Source organism: Syngnathus acus, chromosome 11 (genome assembly GCF_901709675.1).
Source record: "Syngnathus acus chromosome 11, fSynAcu1.2, whole genome shotgun sequence".
Classification (NCBI taxonomy): Eukaryota; Metazoa; Chordata; class Actinopteri; order Syngnathiformes; family Syngnathidae; genus Syngnathus; species Syngnathus acus.
In genome coordinates, this window is record NC_051096.1 from 3,430,707 (window position 1) to 3,443,907 (window position 13,201).

Below are 13,201 nucleotides of genomic sequence, written 5' to 3' on the forward strand. Positions count from 1 at the left end.
AAAATATCGGAAAATTTGAGTGCGATTTTATTGCGCTGCAAACTTCAGGGACGCCTCCGACAGTGATTGATGAGCGGACTGACGGAATCGCAGCGGGACTTTGGACCTCCAGAGTGCGAGCGAGGTCCCGCTGATGCGCTCGACCGCATGCGGGGTGGTATCGAATCTCTCCCACGCCAGGTTGGGATGGAGAAATACGACGTGCGGCACACACCTCCGGGTTTAAGTCATAGCTCACTTGGATGCCCGCTTATGTTTCTCAAACTAAAAAAAAAAAACACGGTCATTGACGCCAGTTCTTTTCACGCTGTTGAGCGGAGCCGCTGTTGGATCGTATAAGCGCCATTTTGTTTTTTTTTTCTGGAAAAGCAGCGGTCCAGCTAATCATTTAGGGAATGCGGCGTGGATATAAGATAGGCCCAGATTGGGAATGTGCCGAGGCTGAGGAATGGTAATTACTTGGGAAATCAAACACCGTCAATTGTGAGGTTTTCAACATATCGGCGTGTTCCTCACTCCATCTCAAGCGAGCCTGGCGGTCACTCCCTCCGGCTCCAGTCATCTTCACTTTTTCCACCCCCCCTTAACCCTCCCATTTATTTTCCTTTAATTTTCTCAGTCACCCACCCTTTCATTTTCTATCTCCTCTGTGTTTTTATTTTTTTCCTCAAAAGGTTGCAGCAGAAGCAATCTATACTTTTCCTCCCTCGTCGTTTTTGTTTCATCCCGCAGAAATGTATTTACAAACATTTGATTTGAATTCCTTCGATTTTTTTGGGTGTGTTGGTATTGCCTTTCTTCTTGTGATTTAAATTCATGCCAAGTATGGAAGAACCTTCACAGTAAAAGTGTCTTCCTGCAACACTATACTATAAAAATAGTATTTGAGAAATTCAGGCCAATTTTGGAATAGATGATGGATGAGGTCTATAAATAGGTCACTTCTCTCTGTGGGCAATAAATTGATCGTAACTGGACTGCATTGGTAAGCTTGCAGCCATTTATTTCTGCTTTCCACTTCCTGCGTGATAACACAACATGGACTTGACACAACAACTTGGTCTGATAAGCCTCGACAAAAATCAGATGGACACTAATTCCTTTTCATCACTTGAAGGAGCGAGTCAAAATAAAACACGAATTTGCATACAATCACGATGGGGGTCATGAAGGGGGGCGTCTGTGGTCTAAACAAACCAGATCCACAACAAACCACATTGTTTCTCGCCTTTAAATGTTTCCTGTTTGGGGAAAGTATGCCTATCATAATATCCTGTCTGCACTCAAGCCCAGATAGTAGAATGTACTTTTTATTTTTCAAAACAACACTGAGGAAAAGATAGTGTTGGTGGCCGGAGACATATCACAGTGTGAACTCGACTGGATTCAATTTAATGAACATTTACTGTAAATTACAAGTTTCAAGTAGACATCAATAAATTTGACCACTGATGGCGAAAACACATTTAAATGATTTAATCCCATAGTAATGGGATGAGATTTTTTTTTTTTACTGTTCTCAGAACCATCTTGTTAAAATTATAGTCTTTCATAAATTACTTTTGGAAAAGATGCTCAAGGAGATAAAGACTCAAAGGCGCGGGGGGATGCAGAAAGTGATGTCGAGAAATAAATCTTCCCAGCTTCCTATTTAAATGCTTCCAAGATGTGCATCAGTGGTTTGTCCTGTGAAGCTTTCCCTAAACTTGGGGTTGCGACCTTAATTATTTATTATTTTTTAGCGTCGTTTCGCCAAATAGAGCCAAATGCTCGACGCTAGTCAATCCATCGGTTATATCTCGGCTGAGTGCTTTTATTCTCTCTCTCTCGAGGTTGTTTTAATAGCATCAAAAGGTGCAAATAGTAGATCTTAAAACGTGGCCTCCACTCAAATAAACACCTCGCTCGGCGCCACTTTAAAGAAGCATCCTTCTTCTCGGTCAACGGCTAACGTCGCTCATACGCTAAACACGCGTTTGTAAATAAAGCTCTCTTGTACAATCAAGGCCTTGCTTCATATAGACGCCTTGTACTCGCTGTAATTGAGTCAATAAACAGAACCTTGAGGTGAACATATAAAAAAGAAAAGTATTTCTCATTCTCAGTTTTTACGTCGAGTGGAACCGACTCATGGGTGGTCTTTACAAGACTGTAAAACGATGCAAAAAAAAAAAGGTCACTAACTTCACCTCTGCCATCAATGAAGCATGCATGGACATGCTCAAAGGAGGGACTCAGTCGAGGAAATCAAAGCACAGAGCACCGGTGGCCATCTCGCGTCCGTCACGCGACTTGATTGGGCCACATTTGGCCCGCCAACCACAGTTTGACACCCCTGTCAAAGACATCCATTCATTTTTTTTTCCCCCAATCACTCTTCACATTTGCTTTATCGTAGCTGGCGGACATAAACGCAAGCACACCTCCGCACACACGATGTTGAAAAGCAAAGAGCGCAGACTTCGCCTCGGGGAACGCTCAGCTGGGATGCAGATGTGCCGCACGTCAGCCGACACGAGGAATAAGCGACGTAGCGCCGCGCAAACTTTATATACATTCAAGTTCAAGGGAAGAATCATTTGGATATTATGATCAAACGGAGGATGAAGGAAATATTCCATAAAGCGGCCTGCGAAATGAAAGCGGGAAGGAATGTCGATGAAATCAGGAGGAAGAAGCAGTAATGGCACACGCGGTTCACATTACGACTCCATGCCACCGAAAAAAGCCAACCTGCTGTATCCTGTGAGCCAAAGTCACAAAAAAAAAAAACAATTCCATCATTCTTTCATTTATTTTTGCTGTCTGATAAACAGGTAGCATCTTGAAGTCATCACTCAAAGTAGGAATAATTTTCAACTAATAGGAATAGTTGACCTCTATGCACGCAGACGATTACTGGCCAAAAGTAAATAAAAAAGGAGAACTCTGAAGGACCACCAGCATAATGCAGGACGCTACATTAGCATGTGCCAGAAATGAAGCTATGCCAGGAATCGCTGCGTAAGCAAATAAGTCATTATGACAATTGATAGAAAATCGCAGGGATCATATTCTCACTCTTAATAAAATAAGCGTCCGCCTACAGTTTCTTGATGTGTTGCCAGAACAGCTTGGCACGGTGTGATACAAAAATAATTTGAATATGAAAATGCAGAAAGTATTCAAGTCCCAAGAGGCGGCGAGACGTCACGTTTTTACCGACCTCGCCGTCCCACATAATCACTCCTGGAAGATTCCCCCCCCGCTGGTCTGTTTCCCATTTGAAACCTCAGCGAATCCCGACCTCATCCTTTTCAAACAGCAGAGTTACGCTCGGCGACGACGCAGTGGAAATTTTCAGAACCGCAGAAATAAAAGGGAAATCATCTTGTTTGGATCAAATGTAAGGTTTTAGTGTTCGGTACCACCGGTCCCAGCTGCGGAGTCATTGTTGTGTCTAGACGTTTCATTTTAATAACATTTTCGAAAAATCTGGTCTTAATTACCATCTTTACCTCAACGGTGTTTGACATTTGGTTTAACTTTGCATATGATGGAATTGTTCCTGAGCCAATTAATACTCGCGTCTGATTGGTCGAGCTCGACTACAATGGAGAACTACTTCAGCCATGTAAATCCAAAGTCAAAAAGCATTAAGCAAGACCGAACAGTCTTAATTGAGCTTTCAGCTCGATTATTTTCACGGTGTTTGATTTCCCTACTAAATCACGAGATGATCTCCGTTGACGCCTTTTGTCGTTCTTACGATCTAAAGCGGTTCCGATGGTCCTCGCAACAGATAAAGAAAAACATGTTTGCATGTTTTAACACCCACTCAAGTGTACTTAGAAAGAAAATAACACTTGGCCGGGACTTTATTTTTCCAGAGTGCTTTCAAAATGGAAACACATTGAAATCCTCAAGTTGTGTACGTTTGACTGCGAGTTAGATAACAAACCTAAAAAAGGAAACCAGATGCCCCAATAGGCGTGAAAGTCAACAAAAAGCAAAAAACTATTCCGACTGATAATCATGATATTTTCCTTAACACCCCTTTTACAAGTTCAAATGTCCATTTTTCGGCTTCCCGTTACGTTGAAAAGGAAGCTGCGAATTGTCAACTTGGGATTAGATGAATCGGAGTGTAAAACGAGCCGTCAACTCGGGATTTTTAACCGATTCGAAAATTAAATCAAACACAGAAGGCCGCGACACGGCATCTGTATTCGACTACTGGGAACGGGAGCGGCCTTATTGCAAATATCGCAAAGACTCAAACGGGTCGTCAAAAATTCTGAGGTTAAGTGGGTTAGTCTTAATAAAAAAAAAAAAATGGACACGCATACACATTTTGTGCCTCACTTAAAAACCGCTGTCAGCGCCAGCTAAGCATCTTTTGTGGAGTTCAACAAGCAGGGCGAATGGACTCCGTCTAAGTCCGCCACTGAAATCTCCAAAGGCTTTGGAGCGCGTCACTGGCCCGATGCTTCAAAACAAAACCCCAAATCCTGGATATCCCCCCTGAGAGGGAACATCTGTGCAGCCGAGATGGCCTGCAGATGAGAACAGTTGAATGAATTGCTGGGCTCGTTTATGTTTCATGTCAAAAAATGTTTGAGTGCATAAAACGAGATGCTATTGTGTATTTTTTTTTTTTTACAAGCTATGAAGCCAAAGTGATCAAGTCTAATTGCGGTCGTGTGGCGACCTATCAAGAAAGGTCAAGTTGAAATCCAAGTGCTACATATAGCAAATCAAACTAAGAAGGAGATGCCAGGATGAAAGCGGGGAAACGTGTCAAAGGCCCGGTACGCTCATGTTTTTTTTTTTTTCCAAGGCCGACCCGATCCACCGCGGCCCACCTCTTAGTCAGACTTAGTTTTCCTATGCATGTGGAAAAAAAGGAGGGAAGAATGAGCTGAAGTAACCCAAGCTGCCGAATTAGCCCTGGAGGACTTAAAACCTTGCTACTCTGACTTTCATGAAGATGTACATCACCCTCTTGAGGATGTATGATTACGGGGGAAAAAAAAATATATATCCCCAATTTGATCGTCATCAACCATGGGAGGCAACTTCTGTACTTCTATTCTTGCCACGACTAGTTTTTTGGCGAGTAAGTAAAAGTCCAGAGAGAGCTGCAAACATGACCCGAAAGTCTGCGAGGCAGCCAGCGTTGGCTTAAGGACAGCGAGAAAAGACAGTGGAGTGGCTTTTATTTTGTTAAACCTTTAACCTCACAGTCTAATATACTTAACAATGTTTCTCCTTGGCGCTGGAGGTCTGCTGGCTACTTCTGCGTATTGTCGGGTAATTAGCAACACATGGAAAAACCACTGCGCTAGATATTTTCAGTTTTGGTGAGGAATACAACTTGAATGGTTTTTGAGAAACTTTAAAAAAAGAGGTAACAGATGCAGTGTTGTCACAATGAGCCAGGTCATGTGACTAGCTTGCCAGGAAGTGTCAGATGCTCAGGATGTTATGTGCCGAGTTGTCCCGCCACAACTCTGTCATCTATTGACCCACTTTAAAAAATAATAATAATAAAAAAATAGAGCAGGTTGATCGAAATCCAGCCCGCCGGACAACGATAAATCGAACACCTGACTGACTTGTGTGGCCTCGGATCGGCATATTAAGTTCCATCCGCTTTGGGAAAGTAGATCTCATTTGGATTGGTGTGGATTTCCAAAACATCCTCTTCCTTTTCCTGATTGTCTGCACTGATGAAATCAGCCCATTAAGGATTGAAAATGGACTCTCTGTGCGCGGGGACCGACAAAAGAACCATGTGGCACTTTGAATCGTTCTGCTTGCCACATGGAAGAAATTCGCTTTCCATGTGCTGTAATAATTAGCCTTTAGAAATACAACCGCGTTGTTGTTAGCTTTTGCTTTGCAGATTTATGATGAGACTGTCTCATAACTCACAGACAAACCCGTGCAGTTTGAAGAACTAGTTCTGGCTAAGCGGATCAACTTTAAAGGTGAGGAGAAACAGAACTGGAGGAAAATTTACAGCCATTTTATTTGCTTGTTATCAAACTATTAAGATGACGTCGATGAATCATGTGACTGGCTTTGTTGCTACGCAGTCAATCAAAGGTTTAAATCTCACAAATTAGCGAAATAAAATTGTCTTTCTAGTTGAATCGCAAAATAAAGGCGGGACGTCAAACACGCGCCTCTTAATGGCCTTTGGCGTCGGAGAAGTGCGACGCAAAGGTCGAGTTAGCGCAGCTGCGCGGCTCGCCGTTGAGGAAGCCGATTGGGAGGGACGGCTCCAAGATCGAAACGGGATCCAGTGGACTCGATGCGACCTGGACCACCTCGGCCAGCAAACGCTGACAGTGATGGAGAAGAAAAACAAAGTGCTGGAAGGGAGGCGGAGGAATCGCAGAGGAAATGAATATCTTACGCTAACACATTGTGTGAACGAAAGAAATCTCTCTCAATGACCTTGTGTTTTTCATTCCTCTCTCTTTCCTCCTCCGCCCCTCGCTCGCCGATTGAAATAGCATAATAATAGTTGGGGAGGAATAAAGCTTTACCAAAAAGGGTGGGCTCGCTCGCTCGCTAGGCGTTAGCATACCCGTGTTGAAGAGCGCTGTGTGTCAACAAGCGCTTGAAGGTAATTCTTAATATTAGCCAAAAGGGATGCAATTGAAAACATGAGCGCGAGACGATGATGGCAACGGCGTGTTGAAAAGATGATTACCGAGAAACGGCTGAAGAATGACTTACAGATGACTTTCTGCCTGCGGTTTTTCCCTTTCATACAAATAGAGGCACCTCTATTAGACGATTCCAAATCCCGCGTCTCGGAAGATCCGTTTTCATTTCCGAAGTGCCGGCTCGTCGCTATCTCAAGGCCTACCGCAGTGTAATGTTCTTCTCCGGTTTCACCTCAAGCCCGCTTGGGTTTACGGGACCGGCGTTTGTTTGTAGGACGACTTTTGTTTGCTTACACTCGTCAAATGATCTCGGCCGTTGACTTCATAAATACTCGAGTTGTTTTTCTGCCAATGATAAGCGTGTCAACAGAACCAGAACCGGATTGGAATTTGTCACCGCAAGCTAATGTTTAGCCGTTGAGTTTGTTTGGAGCTTATAATTAAGGTCCTTATGAGTTGCTGACCTTGCGAAATTTTTGTGGTGGGTTCGTGTTCGTCGACAGCGGTATGTTCTGCTAGTCCAAAAGTTACACTCTTAGACCTCAAGGAGGATTGGAAGTTTGAATTTTAGGGTCAAGGGGTACAATTATGTGATATGGATATGTATTAAGTGTAGCCAGACCCAAAAGAGGTCAAAAGGGGTCAGAATTCTCAACTTGGTACCAGAGCAAGGGTTTGGTTAATCAGATTGAGAGATACAAAAATAAAATGTTCTTCAAACCTGAACTGTCCAAGTCCTAGTTGCATCTGAAAAAGAAAACGACCCAGACTGACCTGTGCTGGCTTGCTCAGAGATGACGATTCACATTTCCTATATCCAGTTGACAGGTCAAGCAAGTACATTCCGCTTCCTTTTCCTACAGTGACCTCATCCACGAGCTGTGCCAGGAAATGATCATCCTCCCAACTCCATCTTTCAGTGACCTGGAATGAAAACCGAGAGCAAAATGGTGGACATCCAATTGTCAGTCATGCCACAGGGACTTCTCAAAAGTACTTGGAAATGAATTCAAATGTTTTGGAGGTCACGTGTCATCATTCAATTTCACTTGGTCTGAAAAGATTTAATTTACAATCGATAATTTAAAACAACAAAATAAAATAAGGGGTGTTTGGGTGACGGGAACGGATTAACGGCATTTCAATTCATTTCAATGGAGTCAATGTCTTTGTAGACGAGTACACTGAGTCAGTCTGCCAATGTCCAAGGTGACATCATTTCCAAAATTAGCTCTGACATGCTCCATTTATGGAACTATAATGAGCTTTTAAGTCATTCGGAACGTGCCACAGCCCTTCTACCGTTTACAACGGCCGTTTATTTAATATGTCTCGTTTTTATTTAAAGTGTCATACAGTTTACAAGTATGAGTGAATATGGAAATATGAGATGTTAGTTTCCAGGAGTGGCTCTAATTTTAGTGTGCATTTTTTAAAATCTATAAAGACGTGTTCATGAAAGAGTTGCTGTTCACCAAAACCGTTGTCACTCTTTCCTTAACCATCGTCAACTACAATCATTCTCTTAGTCTCCACTTTTTTTCCAACATCGCTATAAATAGCGGCGGTCACGCTCCGTCTTTAACGCTCGACGCTCTTATTGTGATGATATAAGAGCTGAAAATGTTCTCAGGGTCACAATGGGACTATTCAAGCATCCATCATATGACCCACAAATTTATTTTACGCTTACTGCTTGATTGCATTAAATGTGTTTCTAATTACCGCGAGTGTCAGGCTTGTTCGAAACATATAAAATTAATTACACTCATTTAATATTTTGTCAAGTGGGGTGGTCTCGGTAGCTGGGATATTTTAAGATCGTGACTTATGGTTTATAATAGGCCCGTTTGTTGTCATTGCTATGGAGACATCGTTTTGGAACAACGTCACCTCGGCGTTTGGGTCTGGAACGTACAGGATTCCCCGACGTGTAACGTTAGCGGCGCGTGGCCAAGCTAAGCCGTGATTGACAACAGCTCGCTACAATTATGTTTTCTCTCTCTCCAGTTACTGTATTATTTCATGTTTTTCAGTCGTGCATCAAAGTGGCTTATCCTGACATGTTTTCCCGGAGCTGCTATGACTTGTAATGTGCTTAGCGCTGGAAAAGCAAATAAAGCATGACACAGCACTCCATCACCTTACCTGATGATGTCATCATAATATAAATACTCTGTTAGCGCTTTGCTCCCACCTTAGTCAACGACGACAGGCAGGTGTGTTGTCGCAAATCAGGGACATTTTTTTTTTGGAAAAGCCGAGTTGTGACATGTTTTTTAAGCCCCCCCCCCTACTAGATATTGTAAACTTGAACCAGACCGTGCAGCGCCGGAGGTGGGTGTCAATGAGTGGGTTGTGTCGGTAAACAGTCCGCCCTTTGAGCGCCCGCTTGCGGGTCCGCCCTCGCGGAGGTGTCGCCGTCGGGATTGCTAAGTGCCTCTGACCAAGACCACTCGACTGCGGCCTAATTTTTGCCTTTCATTAAAACAACCATTACCACATGTCCCACCCAACCCGCTTTAATCAAATCTAGCTTTAAGAGAGGTTCTCTGTTCGACATTTCGAAAGGTCACTCGAGCAAAAATGAGGCCTAACATGGAAAAAAAAATGTTAGCAATCCCCAAATGAATAAGATAGCATCAGGTAAGCCTTGAAAAATCATTCAAGATCAGCTAATTGGTCCAAAATTTGATTTATGACTTTAATATGTTCAAGCTCAAAATTCGTTTGGAAACAGCTGTTGGCCTTCGTTTGTGGCACTCTTGGCACACAAACGAGTTGAATCCAATTAAGACGGCAGAGTCACACATTGTTACGTTTAAAATATTACATATGTATATTTCTAACCATTGCCAATTATTTAAACTAAACAAGTCAAGGCACGGACAATGTAACTAAATGTGAATAAATTGAGATGAGATCATAATTCGAGTTTCTACACCTAGTGACATTTTTGTTTAGTGCTGTGCCGGGAAATTCTTCTCATGCAATATGACCACTTTGACAAAACACACACACGCACTGGATACTGACGGGGAATATATTAAGCGTAGCCCAGTAGCTGTCATAAAAGTAGAGTTGTGAAAATATTCACCTCGTGGAGGTACGTTAGCTCCAGAGTTATGGCAAAGTATTGCCCGGGGAGCTTCAGAAGCGGCATTTACGAGCAGTCGGTATTTTTGGCGGGATGATTCATGCGAGGGGCATAAATGTCCAACGTACATTTGCCATTTCATGGCAATTCATGTTATGCTTGTAGAGATATTTCAACGCGCTGACATACGGGACTGGCATTCGTGTATATACAGTAATCCCTCGTTTATCGCGGATAATTGGTTCCAAAAACCACCCGCGATAAGTGAAATCCGCAAAGTACGGTCATCAACAAGAAGTACTGGGTAGGCTAACGAGTTAGCGGAAAGATGCTAATTCGCGATCGTGCTAACATACGAAAACGGACTTCTAAAGGAATGTAAACGAACATTTGGAGCAATACTACATTGTCCTAAAGGTTAGACACATGTTTAGAAGTTTTATTTGACTTTTAAATGTTTTTTTAATTTGGAAAACAAATCCGCGATGTAGTGAAGCCGCGATAAACGAAACGCGAAGTAGCGAGGGATCACTGTACATTGAGATATTTCCAAGACACTCCTTCATATTTTGAGTTTTTGTCTAATTCAAATGATTACTCTAATTTCTGGACTATAAGCCGCACCAGCTACAATTCAGGGGAAATTCTGTTTTGTTTATATATAAGCCGCACTGGACTATAAGTCGCAGGTGTTTTATTGTTTAATTACCATATGTAAGAGAATATGCACAAATTATACACTAGTAATAAAATCATAATAAAAATCCATAGATAAGACGCACTGGACTAAATTTAGCCAAAGTTCAAAGCTTGTGCAAAAAAAAATATATACAGTAGCTTGAATCAGAGCCTCCCACAACATACACATGTGTAGAGTATTATAGGGGGGGAAAAAATGCCTTTTGGGTATACAATTATGGTGTCACTGCTTATAAAAATAATTATATTGTCTCCCTTGCTGGCTAATGTGATTAATGGAGCACAGTACACACATGTTGGAAGCTGGAAAGACTACAAGAGAAGAGACAAAAAAAGGACTATTAGCGACAATCAGCATGCTGTAAAATGGAAATAACAGATGACGGTGCTGACATGACGCATCCTTTTGTCTGCCCCGGTGCAGACATAAAAAAAAATCTGCCCCCCCCAACCCCCCTTATAGGAACCATATGAGTGTCCTTAAGCCGTTTGACTGATGCGGACGTTGACAGTCTGCCTACGCCGTGGGAGTCCTGACAAAATGCTACACAGCCTTTGACAGGCTCATCTTTTATTCTCTCTTCTGGAGCGAGTAGCAGCGGGTGTCGGTCTGGCGAACATTGGCACTCGATGCAAGCCTGACCGAAACAACACGGGAGGCTAATTGGAAAAAGGTTTGTTCTTTACGAGGACCGTGAAGTGAGCTTTCAACGCTTCCCGTGCTGAATGGAGAGTCGAATGGAGGCTAACAGGTGAAGCATATGTGCCGTGTTCGGTCACGTGTGCCAAAGGCATGTGCAAAGCTCATCTAAGGGGATGTAAAAATTAAATGTAATGTTCAAGGACATGGGAAAATATGTGTGTACAATTTTTCAATTGATTTCAACTCTTATGCTTGGGTGGATGAGAAACGCAGACTTTGGAGGTAAAATTTCACGGGATACATGATCTAAAAGTTGGAAAAACATCCAAGAACCACAATGAGAAAGAAAAGCAGTTCTAAACAAATTGGCAAAATAATCTTCCCTCCGGGTTCATATTTTTGGATTTTTTTGGTTTTATTTTTCGGGAAAGCTATCAGATGATAAGCCAAAATCTAAATTGGTAATGACAGCCTGATTAGAGGTCTATTCTGCAGTGATACACGCAAACGGCAGGGCAAGAAGTGAACGGAAAAATGACCAATGTGAATTGGATCAAGTCGAGTTGAATGCAAAGTTATGAAACCCAAGTCATCAGAGGAATCCTGGGTGGATCTAACAGGATAAACGCAAACATAAAAATCGTGGATTAATGGCGAGGAATGTACATTTTTTTTAGGAACATCACAACACTGAATCGGGATTTAGCTGTCAACTCGTAAAAACAATCATCCAAAAACAACATTTGGAATAAAATAAGACCTTGCGGGTTGCTGTCAAGTGGATTGTTGAGAAAAAAATAAAAAAGATGTTAGTTCTTCTGTGCCGTTCAAACGGCGTTGAATGAAAACATATGTTAGGAACGACTGCATGAAAAAATACAAAGGCTGAAAATATTTTCATAGTCTATTATGGATATTAAAAACCTTAATATAGATTTCTTATTTTTCCCAGTAGTGGTAGAAACATGGTATAATAATGGCTGGATGAAATTATTTAGCAGCATGTTTGTCACCCAAAGCGGTGGCACGCATTGACTTCAAGCTTGCAACTCATGATCGGTGACATCCAACCTGCTGCAGCTGCGAGGGAGGAAGGCCTGGTTGGATTTTAGTCGGAGGCAAAGCAGAACCTTTGCATTCCTGCTTTTCAATTGGAATTAATGTTCTCGTTACGGCCTCTGAAAGCCGTGTAAATATTAGCTTGCGTTCCGAGGAACGGGCCCCGGCAATAATGAGGACAGGTGCAGTTTGCCCTCAAGGTCGCCCGGTGTAAACTTACACATTGGATTTTTTTTTTTTTTTCCCCCCTCGCTCTCGACTACTCACTTCATCCTCAAGTGAAGTGTTTCCAATCTGGAAACTTCTGCGGCTGTTACATGAAATTCCAGCTTGAACGGCTGCGGTTTCAGTAACAAAAAAAGAAAAAAGATGAAAAGCAAGGTTGGGGAAAGTATTTGGAGAAAATGGGGCACGAATATAAAGAGGATCAAGACTTGTATCATAAGGAACATGGCAAAAAAAAAATCTTCATCCAGGAGAGAAGACCAAGAACAAAAGGAGCTGGAGGAAATTGGAAGCAGGGCCAAGGCAGTTTAGCAAAAAAAAAAAAAAAAAAGACCTTGCGGAACTCCAAGTGACTGAAATCCACTAAACATTCAAGTTCTGTGAAGACCTGGCCAGTAACATTCAATACATGTCTATCAAATATGCAAATGAGCAGTAAATAGCAGTCCTGGAGTTTTTTTTGTTTAGGTCAACAGCAGACTACAGCAGGCTCGACTGTCACAGCGTGCTTTCCGCCATTTGTTTCCCATAAAGACCACATGGAAAAATCCAGCTGGCTTCAAATCAAACCGGAGCACATTGTCTCAGGCTTATGACATTCGCTACTAGTTTTTTGGGACTATTTATCAGTTTTATGGAAAATATGAACAGATTTGTAACGGACAAGCAGATATAAGTGGGCCATTTCAGAACATTAAATGGGCCTGCTTTTGACATTGACAAAAAACAAAATATGTCAGATAGGAAATGTCTGGGGCTCATTGGGTGGTTAAAAACGTAAAAAAAAAAAGAGGGGGGTGAAATAATATACAAATAACA